Raw genomic sequence first — 14,204 nt, 5'->3', positions numbered from 1 at the left:
AAAAAATTATTATACATTTATTGTAACTAATACAATGTTTAATTTGTTGTTTGATTCAGTGCGTCTTTTGCAATAAAAATTTTAATTACAGGGGGTCTCAAGTATAAACTATGTCGCCAACACGAACTTTTTATATTATTTCTTAAAAGGTAAGTAGACCTTATTACTTTTGAATAGTTTTCAATTTTAGAACCTCCTTGATTTGAATTGAATTAAAATTTAGGGAACCGTGCCATCTAAGATATTTGTCTAAAGGAAAACCTCAAAAAGTATCTGAAGATGCTATGCTGAATGTTCTATTAGAAACGAAGAATAATCTCCATGTTGCGATTAGTACAATTTCCAGGAATTAGAATTTATCAGTAGGATCAGTGACAAAAATACTTTGCGTATACAAATATCATCCTTATATAAAGTACAACTGATACATGAAATGCTAAAAAACGCTTTTGACCGCCGAGTGCAATTTTATGAGCAGATTCTTGAGCCTAACAATGATAACAGAAACTTCATTCGAAATATTGTTTTTTCTATTTTCAGGCCACCTTTGCCACCGCGTTAAATGGACACGTTATCAGGTAAAATTGTAGATATTGGGCAACAGAAAATTTTTATTGGAATCAAGAATACCAAACACAGCGTCATTAATTAATTAATGTGTGTCGAAAAATTAATGTGTGAGCCAATATTGTGAAAAATCGAATCTCTGGCTCTTTTTTTCGAAAAAACATTAAGCGGAGAGCGCTACTTAGACTTTCTATAGACAACTTATCCGTGTTTTAGTTGTTTTATTCGCTCATCCACAAGAGTGTAATTTTTAATTATAATTTAATAATTATTTGAAAGATAAAAGAGACCCACATTTACGATATTATCGAGAGCGGCGAAATTATACCAAACACGCTATTGTGAGAAAAAAAATTAAAAAATATTTCAATTCAGTCAGTTTAAAAAAAGGGAAGGATTTCTGGGCAACCGCAAAAAGACTCAAAAGCTGATGTTTCTCCTCACTTTGCTGATGTAACTAAAATTAATAACTATAAAATTGAATTTTACAGAGAAAATATATATGATAAATTGACAAATAATTTATTTATATCATTGTTAGACGAAACAAGTCTGTAAAAATTGTAAATCCTATAAAGACAAATGCAGCGGGTGAAGATAGATATTTTTTTTCTATACGTGATATTAAACTCTGTTTTTTATTTTGCAAAAAGCTTATTTTAAAAATAATTAATACTTGTATCTTAGAAAACGTGTATCCCGGTTACTCGTTTTCAACAAGCAAATATTATACCGTTACCTAGGATATCCAATCCTATAAATTTGAAGGATCTGAGGCCAATTAGTATTCTACGTGCAGTTTCAAAAATATTAGAAAAACACATATCTGCTCAATTAACCATTTTTCTTAAATCAATGAGCGTAATACCTAATTGTCAATCTGGTTTTCGAAGAAACTTCAGTACTACCACATCTCTTGTAAAATTCGTTAACACGTTCGCTGCCAACTCGGTCTATAAGACCAAAAATGTATTAGTTTTATTCGCCACTATGGTTTATAAAACTGAGACGAATATTTGCCACGTTCGCTAACGCGATCTATAGCACCAAGCAAAATATTCAATATTCCTATGCCAACTGTTTTATTTTATATTGATTTAGGGCTAGTGATAGACTGAGTTAACGCCTGAGTATAGCTGGAACATATAAGTTTTTTTAAAATATGACAAACTCGAGATGATCTTATTATTTTGCATATTTGATTTCTAGATATGGAAGATTAGAGAAACAAGAACATTTTACTTAATATATTGTTTCTTTTTGAAATAATATAAAACAAAAACCAGTAGTTTACAATAATAATGCATGCACAAACGTAATAAAAAAAATCTATCTATGGATTTAAAAATCTATGAAATTTATTGAATCATTCCAAGCAGAAAAACGATTCACCATCACAGCCTTTATAATAAAAACGTACTCCAGTGAGTTTTCGTGCTTCGTTTCATTCTTTTTTGGTTGTAAGTTTTTTATAGCATTTACTGCAAGGTCTTCATTTTTTTATAGTCACTTTTGTTTATTCGTGCTTTTGGCGTTTTCTTTTTGGAGTAATCTCTGCATCTGGTTTCTCTCAAGGATCTTGGATTCACATAACTCATAATTGACAGCTTCTCGAAACTGAAGTAAGGGAACTGTGCTATCAGCTATCAATTGCTCCATATCATATTATCAGCTAAATCGCCTTCTGTATCCGTGTTTTGTGTAGGCACGGAGGCAGCACTACTTCCTGGCAATGGAGAATTTGTGCCAGAATTAGCAGACAAATAGGGAGTTAAAAAGTTCTACCGGCACTTATATCGGAACTTCCAGATGATTCATTATCAGTGGGTTCATAGTTTCTATCTGCGATTCTATCGTCTAAGAAAATTAACCCATAAAGATGTATAAGACCTTCGCAGTCCAGTTATTTTTAGAAGTTAACTCAGTTTAGGTTGACTAACTCAAATTTAAAACATGTTTTAGATACAAGGGCGGGTCAATAAGTCCGTGACTTTTTGTCAACAACTGTTAGTTGACGCCTGTCAAAATTTGAATTTTGACAGGTCATTTAGTTTGTGTTTGACAGCTGTTGATAGCAGACTACCACTCGTTTTGAGAACAAAATGGAAAAAAGTGAATTTCGTGTACTCATTAAGCATTATTTTTTACGGAAAAAAACCATCACTCAAACCAAGGCTAAGCTTGATAAATATTATGGGGACTCTCTCTGCACCATCCATTTCCATGGTAAAGAAGTGGTTTACTGAATTTCGATGTAGCCGCAAGCACGGAAGATGCCGAACGTTTTGGATGCCCAGTCGAGGTCTCTACATCCAAAGCAATCGAAAAAATTCACGATATGGTTTTAGCCGATCGGAGATTGTGGAAGCCATAGGCATCTCACATGGTTCAGTAGTTTCAATTTTGAATGATCATTTGGGTATGAGAAAGCTTTCCGCAAGATGGGTGTCGCGTTTGCTCACAATCGACCACAAACGCAACCGTGTGACAATTTCCCAGGAGTGTTTGGCGTTATTCAACCGCAATATGGACGAATTTTTGCGTCGTTTCGTCACCGTGGACGAAACGTGGATCCACCACAATATGCCGGAGACCAAACAGCACTCAAAACAGTGGATTTCTCGGGGTGAATCGGCGCCCAAGAAGGCAAAGGTGGGTTTGTCAGCCAATAAAGTCATGGCGACCGTTTTTTGGGATGCACGCGGTATAATCCACATTGACTATCTTCAAAAGGGGAAAACAATCAATGGAGAATATTATACCAACTTATTGGATAGATTCAATGAGGATGAAAGAAAAAACACATTTGGCCAAAAAAAAAAGTTCTTTTCCACCAGGACAATGCAAGGGTCCACACATGTGCAGTTTCCATGGCAAAAATCCATGAATTAGGTTACGAATTACTTCCTCATCCGCCCTATTCTCCAGATTTAGCCCGCAGTGACTATTTCCTATTCCCAAACTTAAAGAAATGGCTCGGCGGAAAGAGATTTGACTCCAACGACGAAATCATCTCTCAAACAAATGCCTATTTTGATGACCTCGACAAATCATATTTTTCCGAAGGGATAAAAAAATTGGAGAAACGTTGGACTAACTGTATAGAACTGAAAGGAGACTATGTTGAAAAATAAAATAACTTTTTATATAAAAACTTATTGACCCGCCCTCGTATCATAATAGAGTTGTTAACAAATCAAAAAATTTAAAGATAGGTATAAAACAGGCGCTAGTGACATAATAGCAAATTTTTCTTGACAGTGAACGTGTTAATAATATTAGAACTAATCTGCATTGAAGTAAATGGACAACAAATTGAACATCACTTGCAATAAATATTGTATACATTTTAATTTTTTAATGTCGTATGTTTAATTAGTCTATTACGTCAAATTTGGCAAACCGCTGACTTTGGGAATATGGAATGCTATACAAAAAGTATTCAGAATATATCATACAATTGTAACATATCACTGATATACAGGGTGTTCCATACAAAAAATAATGTTGACGCCATCTACTTGAGGTACCCAGTACAGAAAATTTTTATTGCAAAAAACGGGCAAATGATAAAGCTAATCGACGTTTCCAAAAAATAGAGGAAAAAAACACATGCATTTTAAATAAATTTCTTTTCATCGTGAATGCACTGTATAATACTAAAGTTATCTGCAAAGCATAACTTTATTAAATCAAAGAAATATTTTCCTTTATACATTTTATTATAATCTTAAAGCCATATAAAATACCTTAATAAGTCCAATAATACAATAAATTTTCTGTTTATTTTTTCTAATTTTTATTTTCGTTGGAACATATACGAATATTCTCAAACATTAACAGTTATAGGACACTCTATATCGAAAATGTAGGTTGTATTTAATTTTATCACTTTCTGATCAAATTATAACAAAAATCGCACTGGTGTCATCTATAAAACTAGCGCTGCGAACAGGATAGTGCAATTTTACCCTTTATCGGTGTACCATTGTGTAAAAGTGATTGTCAAATTTAGTACACTATCCATCAAGAATCTGAAGACATCGACCAACCCCAAGTACCGCAACTCTTGGTACTGCGATCCTTTTGGAGAAGACCAAGCCGAGAAACTGCTAAGCCGCCTACCGTGTTGTCAGGGACCTAGCTGATCCAAGTGCTGCCTTCCCAAACATCTCATCTGGACCAGAACGATTCAAGCCACGCCTTTATAGGGACTACTTTGGTTGTGAACCTCTACTGTGCAAGCGCTATGGGTCATCCCTTGATTGTACTGTAAGTTTTTGTTTGAATTGCCATTATTTAATGTCTAGTCCATATCCGTCGCAAAAATTAAAAAACATATTAATACGAAATGGGGCATCTTTAGGATTAGTAGTTGAAAACAAAAATTTTAACATTTCTAATTTAAGTAGTGAAAATATTTCCGATCAAAATAATTTAAATAATATAAGTAACCTATTACATAACCTAACTTTAGATTCTAATTTATCCAAGCCTAATTATTTAAATATTAAAATGGAAAACATGAGATTCCACACTTCTCTCTTACCAACCTTCTCTGAAATTCAAAACCATTTAGAAAGTTTTATAATATCCATAGATGAGTTTTACCAATTATATTTTACAAATGATGGTATTGAACAAAATAAAGTTGTTTTAGCAGCTATTAAGTCAAAGTTAATTGACAATGCTCGAGACTTTTTACTTTCTAGACCAGATTTAGATTCATGGCCTTCAATTAAAGAGGCCCTAAGGCTAAAGTTCGGTGATCCTATCACTTATCAAATTTTACACCAACAACTACAATACTTTAAGATCAATAAAAATGAAAGCATACTACAATTTGTAGATAGACTCAAATCCTTTGTAGAAAGAATTTTTTTAAAATTACATTGCGAAGTCTCAGATGTAAATGCGAAATTAATTTTAATTAATCAAATAGAAAAAACTTCGGTTTTAATTCTGACAGCCAATTCGCCTCAGACATTAAAAACGATGTTAATGTTACAACGCCCTAATACACTTGATGATGCATATACGCATGTAATTAACTATAATATGATTCAATCACAGGTAAATTTTTCAAATCTGTCTAATGTTCATAATAACCAATTTACTAATAATAATAATAATAATAATAACCATAATTCCTATGTAAAACAATATAGCTTTCAAAGTCCCGTAAGATTACTACCCCAGAATCAACCCTTCATGCATTCCCCAGCAACAATTTCCCAGTCAGCCCATACAAATACGACCTAGACCAGTTCAAATACATTATCCGACAAATGGTCAAGTTTTTGGAAAACCAAGAAATGTCTTCGCTCCCCAAAATCATAATAAACCTAAATTAGACCCCCCTACTCCAATGTCAATCTTCATAACTGGACCCTCTAGGCAGTATCAACAAAGAATGCCTTTTTGACAACCAAACTTTTTCCAATCATCAGGCCCCCGAAATTTTGTGTCCCAAGAGTTAACTAACATTGAGACCAACGCTAACTCTTATCCCGATGTGCCTTATGTCAAAGATAACCATTCTGAACATTATACCGATTATTCACCCCAACATTATTCTGAATTTAACTGGCATAAAACATATAAATGATTTCATCAGTTAAAACCATATCTAAGTTTTGCATTCTGCATAAATTTTATCCAAATTTATAGTTTATCTTAAATGAGTTACAATTTGTCAATAAAATCACTGACATGCAAAAATCACACTCGTTATTTTACAAAAATGTCTCATAAGCAGTAGTTGAATGTATCCTCCAATCAAGAATATGCCCCCGATTCATATTTTTATCAATTCGAGTGGCCTCTTCAGTTGGACAATGGAAATTTACGAGAAAACTATATAAACTTTGACTGAACAAAAGGTGCTCAAGTTGTTTGAAGTAAACAAGAACAAACAACAACTGTAAAGGGAAAAAATTCATAGAATAGAAAAGGTGGGAGGTTGTTTTAATTGACGCAAAATATCAATTGAATAAGATTCGGTGTAAAAAGTTTTTAAGCGGCAAGGTACCAATGGTTTTGCGGTAGTGGTGTTGCGGCGGTTCTCTTGAGCGGTACTAATTTCAAATATACGAGTCCATTCGCGCATATAATAGTGTTAAATAACTTGCGGAAGTTTACAAAAAAATTAGGTTCTTGAATAGAAAAAGGTAGCTTGGCTTTTTATATTTTTTTTACTTTTTTATTTCAAACTGTACTTCTTGCCTCTTCTTTTCTCATATTTCTATGGGCAAATTTTCAATTAAAGTTAATTTTTTTTACAATAAATTAAGAAATTTGGCTATTCTAAGATTTTAATTATACGTCAAAGGAAATATAAGAAAGCGACTAAAAAATAATAATTTTAATTATGAATAATTTCACAGTTTGCTTTGTAGTAGTAATTTCATACGTCTGGAAAGGGATTTTTTTTTATATTTGCTCAATTTTTAAAAAATTTTTCTGGTCTATTGTAATTTTTATTTTTCTTATTATTGATTCTTTTTATTTTAATGCTGTGCTCAATTTCATATTTTTGCCTAAATATATAATAGTAGTTATTAATTTTTTCTCTTAGTAAAAACTATAATATAACTGCAGACAACTATTACCCCAAAATTAAACCTTAAACCCATTTTAAAAACCTTACATTAAATTAAAAATAAAATTATAATACATATTGTGGATTCTATAAATTTAAATAATGAGAAACCTAAATACTATGACAAAAAATTAAACAAAAAAAATTTAGGTCCGTCATCTTCGAAAATAATACAAAAAAATCATTAAGTTTCTTTTTACTTTTAATTAGCAGGGAATAAAAATAGAATGAAAATATTTAAATAGAAGGAGATGATAAAAAATAAATCCAAACTTGAAATATTATAATTTATATAATTATTTACGTTTCTAAAAAAATATTTAAAGACCTAACATTATTTTATTAGAAACGTGAATTTTTGTTCAAAATAAATTTAGTTTTAATTATAAATATTTTGATTGTTTTTTTAAAATTCTTTGCAGAATTAAATATGGAAATTCTTTTTTTTTTAATATAATAATAAAATATATTTTAAAATAAATATGTAGACTTTGTAAAAATATAAATTCAAATCTTCATGGTAGTTCTTGGTTATAATTTAGGTTGATATTCTTTCCATTAATCATTTTCATCTTTCTTTGGATTTTCATCGTTTTATCGTATTATTTTTTAATTAATTCAGTATAATCTGCAAATGTTAGGGACAAAGTAAATCTTACGTTAAATAACATTAAATTTTAAAAAAATATTAATTAATAAATGTGCTGGATTCTATAAATTGAAATATTGGACAACCTAAATATTTAAAAGTTTCAATGCATATTTCTTTTAAATCCTTCAATATATAATTTTTTTACGTATGTACAGGGTCTTTCCCCATATATTGACCCCTCTCTAAAGGGGTTAGGTGAAAATTTAGAAAAAAAAAATTATATAAAACTTTTAAAGTTTTACTTTTACTCTTTAATTTTTTAATTCGATGTAATTTTTTCTCTTTTAGAAATGTCAAATTTGGACAGATGGTTAGTTTTTGCCTATGGGACACGCTGTATATGACTTCATATTTTAAAAGAGAGGAATTTTCTGATTTTAAATATACACGGTTCAACTATTTTTTATTAAACCGTTTTGGAAATATCGCGCTTCAAATTAAATATTAATAGAATTATTTGTTTTTTAGTAAATGTCAAACAATAACATTGCACCCCCTACTAAGATCTTCAATATGTTATTTTTTTAAAGTTTGGAGCTCGATTTCCAAAACGGTTTCATTAAAAGTAGCTAAACTATATATACCTATTTGAAATCAGAAAATTCGCCCCTTTTTAACTATGAGATCATACATATAAAGGGTGTCCTAAAATAAAACTAAGTATCTGTGAAAATGTGATATTTCTAGAAGAAAAAAAAATGTTGACATCGGATTCAAAAATTTAAAGTCAAACCCCAAAAGTTCACCTAACCCCTGTAGAGAAGAGTTAATATATGGGGAAAGACCTTGTACAATAAACGTGCAAATATAATATATATGTATTATATATTATATAGAGCGTGTTTCCTAAATACGGTACGAAACTATACAGGGTGAATCGTTAGGTCGTTTTATGAAAAAAAGTTCCTATGAACGTATGTGGGGACTTGCTTTGTTTCTGAGATACAGGGCGATGAAGGTTCAAAAAAATAACGGTATTAAAATACTATAACTATCCTTAAACCGATTTGGTTGAAATTTGGTGCAGTTATTTGAAGTTATAATACGCTTATTTAGCTGTAACTAGATTGAAATTATTAGGTCCAGTGGCGTGTCAGTGGGCACCACATGCTTATTGTTGAGAAAAAAACAAGGCCAATAATTTTTTTGCAGTTTTTATTTATTTTTGTATTTAAGCAACTAAAAATACAACTTTTTCGTATCTTATATTATCTTCATATCTGGCTTTGTTTCCGAAAAAAAAATAAAAGTATCTTTAACTCATTCTAAAAATTATCCATGGACGACAACATGAAATAAAAACCAATTAATTCGATAAACAATTTCGACTTTAAAGTAAATGAGCAAAATGCCCACCTTCTGATAAAATACACGACTGCAAACGATTTGTCATTGAGTGTCTGACACGCTCAAAAATACCTGGAGTATCCCTTATGATATTGCAATTGACAATTATCCGATTCCTCAAGTGATTCACATCTAGAACAGGAGTTTTATAAACAAGAGCCTTCAGATGGCCCCATAAATAGTAATCCAGGGGATTCATATCAGGACTGCGAGCCGGCCAATTTTGAGCTCCTGCACGTCTAATCCAGCAATTAGGGTAGATGACGTCGAGATGCTGATGAGCAAGAACACTGAAATGAGCTGGAGCCCCGTCGTGCATAAACCACATGTTGACTCTTCCTTGTACTTCTTCTAATAAAGTGGGTAAATGGTGTTGCAAGAAATCCATGTAGGATTCACCTGTTAATCTTGCCGGTAAAAAAAAATAGACCAATTAGGTAGTCACCAATAATTCCTATCCAAACGTTCAGCGAAAATTGTTGCTGAAAATGAGTTTCTCTAATAACGTGGGGATTTTCGTCGGCTCAAAAATTATCATTGTGGAAGTTCATAATAGCATCTCTTGAAAAATTTGCCTCGTCCGTAAATAAAATATTTGGTAGGAAATTATTATTGTGTGCCATCGTATGAATCAACCACCTGCAAAACATTAATCTTGGATGAAAATCCCGAGGCAGTAGAGCTTGTACACGCTGTATGTGATATAGATGCAGGAGGTTTCTTTTTAGAATTTTCCAAACGGTTTTTGAACTGACTTCAAGCTGCAGTGCAATCTTCCTGATACTATTAGAAGGATCTTCTTCTATCGCATCAAGTATAGCTTCTTCCAGTTCAGGCGTTGTTATAGTTTCTGGTCTTCCACCACCCATATTTTTATTAAAACTCCCAGTTTGACATCATGTAGTTTTCTAAATGTTTTTGCACATGGAATTACTTTGTTAGGATATCTGTCCTGGTAAATTCTTCGTGCTTCTTCCGTATTTCCATTTGCGAATCCATAAATAAAGTGCATGTCGGTCATTTCATGGTTAGTAAAATTATTCATGATGGAGTAATGAATCACTGCTAATTGACAGCTGAATTTTACTTATAGCAATTCTATCACTGTCAGCTGGTCTCCAAAACAGGTAGGTACAAAGGAGGTACTTGAATGGACTTGCCAATTATTTGTCATAAGAAGCAATGTATTTGTTATTTTGTTGTATTTCAAAAATCTGATAATAAAAATCGTAGAAGTTGAATGTTTATTATCATAGTAAACAAGACACAAGAGACCAAAAAGTCGTGCATTGGAGGGTGAACATTTTGCTCATGTACTTTAAGGTCGAAATTGTTTATTGAATTAATTGGTTTTTATTTCATGTTGTCGTCCATGGATAATTTTTAGAATGAGTTAAAGATACTTTAAATTTTTTTTCTCCAAAACAAAGCCAGATATGAAGATAATAAGGTAAGATACGAAAAAGTTGTATTTTTAGTTGCTTAAATACAAAAATAAATAAAAACCTGCAAAACAATTAATTATTGGCCTTGTTTTTTCTCAACAATAATCATGTGGTGCCCACTGACACGCCACTGGACCTAATAATTTCAATCTAGTTACAGCTAAATAAGCGTCTTATAACTTCAAATAACTGCACCAAATTTCAACCAAATCGGTTTAAGGATAGTTATAGTATTTTTAAAATACCGTTATTTTTTTGAACCTTCATCGCCCTGTATCTCAGAAACAAAGCAACTCCCGACATACGTTCATAGAAACTTTTTTTTCATAAAACGACCTAACGATTCACCCTGTATAGTTTCGTACCGTAGTTAGGAAACACCCTGTATATTATATATGTATATACACGGTGCTCTAGACTTCCTTTAAGACACCTTGCCACTAAAAGTATTAATTATTATGTAATTTTATGATACACGATATCAATCTAAGGATTTATGGAAAATGCTCTATACTAAAATATATGTATTATTATAAAAAATCTTAAGTGAGGTTAATCAAATAAAGAGTACGCGAGTGTTCCATAATTAGACACAACCAAAGCTGAGAAGCATAGATGAGTATAAGTTTCAAGAGTAAACTATGCTCATCCAGACACTTCACGTTCTACAAAAAGACAAAAGTAGTTACAATAAGACAAAAGACGGTTTTAGTAACACTATCTGACTGATTTTCAAGTATATTAAAGAAACGTCCTCTATTTCGAGGTAAATGAAGCTGTTATCATGCTTAATAGACTTGTAACCTTTAATGTAACCTATAACCTGTAATACTTTAGGTACGTGATGAAAGTAAGGAGACTGACATATTTTTTTTATTTGCCAAGTCGTCATGTGTAAATCTGAATTTATCGAAAGGATAAACCCCAGTTTTTCGAAATAATTAGTACTTCTAAAAATGTAAACATGTTTGTAAGACAGTATGGAATGATTTGAATAAAAAAATCGCTGGTGGACATCTAATGGTTGCAGCTTTTTGGAAGTATGCGGTGATAAGATCAAAATCTCTGCCAGATTTATCGTGACCCTTGGGATTATCAAAAAATAAAATGGTTTTTTTTTCTATACTGAACCTATATTCAATGAGGTGGGTTACAATGATGGAAATAATTCATGAGTCATCCATACAGAATCGAAAACCAATGCCAAAGTACCTATCATACGACGTTCCATAAGTCATTTTAGGATTAAACTTTTTCCGTGGAAAAACTATGATTGACTATGAATTTATGATTGACTATTCCCGGATGCATTTAAACATTCCGGTATAGGATTTGACACTTAGGCGAATTTGATTGGTCCATTTCAAATAATCAACTAATCACAAAGTAGTGCTGAAAACGATGGCAGAATGTTGAACGGTGCTCAAATGCAGGTCAGAATGTTGCGCATTACTTTTTGCATATACAAATGTTAAAATAAACAGCTTAACTACCGTAGCTGTTTTTATTAAGAACAAATAATTATTTAATATCTATATTTTAATAAGAACAGTTAAGGTAGTTTGTCATAGTTTGTGGCAGATAGCATAACAATGTTTTTTCTTTATGCTAGGGTATACGCTGACGTTATATGAAATGACTAGGCTTTTCATGAATTGAAAAATGTAACCTTCGCGTCCAGTTTTCTTGTTTGTTTGCGAATTTTGCGGAGTTTTATAATTATTAACATTGCCCGTAACATATTTTTGAGACAGTTAATATGTAATTGGTTATGGCCTTAGAAGATTGAATGCCTAGAATAGCTGCAAACCATAGGCGAGGTTGTTTTAGTTCATCATCTCTCTTGACAATGATGTCAACTCGACTTTCCAATTTTTCATTCAATATATAATTTTCTTAATCCACTACATATTTTTTAATGTGTTGTATTTTGTAACAGGTAAAAAATTTACTCTTTAAAAGTTTCGTTTATTTGCTGACTAATAATATATACTTCGAGAGTAATCAACAAATTTTTCAGAATAAAAAAGATTCCTGACGAAAAAATTAATGAAAAAAAAGCAACTTGGCAACGTAAAATACCTATAAGTTTACAGTGCACGTATCCGATGTTGCCACTTTGTGTTGTTTTTATAGACATTTTTTCATATCTGTGAAGCTAGCGCCCGATCGATATTCTGCAACCAAAGTCTAGAACGCAGCACATGTCGTTTGCCAGTAACCTATATATAGTCCGTGCCCGCTGTTATTTTATCGATATTATGCCCGTATCTTCTGAAATTTCTTATTAAACGAGTTTCACTCTTTCTTTTGTTTTATAATAAAGAATGCAACTCAGTTTCTGCTAATTATAATACTTTATTATATCACTTTATTTTCTTCTGTTAAAATTGAGAAATCACTGGCAACATGGAATACTAAGCATGTTTATCAACAAAATATCCCCTTTCTTAGCATTTCTTGTTTTTCAGAAAAACCCTTTGTACATGCCTAATTTACAGTAATTTCAATCTCCTTGATGGAATTCTGTTTGCTTTTTTTTCCTAAATTTCTGTTGCTTTTTTACATATTCATAAACCGTTTGCAAATTTAAATTGTATCTTCTCTTCGGCCTAACAACAGCTCTCATAAATTGTTCATCAAACTGGCCTTTAATGCTTTTTCGCTAATGTCCTCGAGCTATATTTTCTGGAATATACAATGACTAGAAAGACAATTCGTCCAATTATAAAATAGACATGCCGTGTCAGTTAAGGTGGAACGTAAGCAGCAATACAAAATTAAGTTCGACTGTGATAATATACATAACCTACAAAAGTAAACTCGCTCATAAAATGTCAATAAAATGGCCGAAAATCTAATCAACAGACTGTTTTTATACTAGTAGTTCCCAAAGAAATATTAAGGCTACAATTATAGGATAGAAGAGTTACCTAGGAAAACGATTTTTTTGTTGCAAAATACACAAATCCAAAAATGTGCTTACCAAAACTACATGTGTAACCTTACTATCCGATCGAAAAACATCAAACTCGTGGCAAGAATTTCAAAATTACTTGCTTTGCCTAATTATGGAACATATCTGATTATGAAATATTCTCCCTATTCTGGACCCTTTTATTATGGAGGCTTAAAGCGATAGAGCTTTCTCTCTTATAAGGTGTTTTCCAACTGAGTAAAGTATGTGTAGGTATTTTTAATTGAAAAAGCATTTTTATCATTTATTTTGTCATATTTATCGAAAATCCTATTCGGGTGCCAGTTGGTTTATAAATTTTTATTGTATTACCCTATAAATTTTTATTGTTTTTTATTTAAAATTTTGTAAAAGCTTTAATAATCCTGGATCTAGAAAAGGAACTCTCCGATATACAGGGTGTGCCAACAAGGTATACGGCTAAGATAGCGCCTTAACTATACGAGATAGAGCAAAAAGTTCTAGGGTTGACAAAAACTTACGAACTAAAAATATTTTTATGTATGCTGGGTGTGTCACAAAAAAGTTACTATAAAATATGATTGTCTTTAAATGGTACGCCCTGTATAATATGGTACTAAAATGTGAGACAAAAAGAGTACTTTACTTTGGTAT

General features: G+C 31.7%; 1 protein-coding gene across 1 annotated transcript in view; it reads left to right on the top strand.

The window, feature by feature from the left end:
- Window positions 1-6,581: 6,581 nt before the first annotated feature.
- Window positions 6,582-14,204, top strand: part of LOC126750270 (proton-coupled amino acid transporter-like protein CG1139) — a 55,410-nt gene continuing 47,787 nt past the window's right edge. Inside the window, exon 1 of the mRNA XM_050459842.1 lies at window positions 6,582-6,737. The gene's annotated coding sequence lies outside the window, so the exon portion shown is untranslated. The remainder of the gene's footprint in view (window positions 6,738-14,204) is intronic.

Source organism: Anthonomus grandis, chromosome 1 (genome assembly GCF_022605725.1).
Source record: "Anthonomus grandis grandis chromosome 1, icAntGran1.3, whole genome shotgun sequence".
NCBI lineage: Eukaryota > Metazoa > Arthropoda > Insecta > Coleoptera > Curculionidae > Anthonomus > Anthonomus grandis.
The sequence above is the reverse complement of the archived record's forward strand: the minus strand, read 5'-3'. Positions and strand labels throughout refer to the sequence as shown.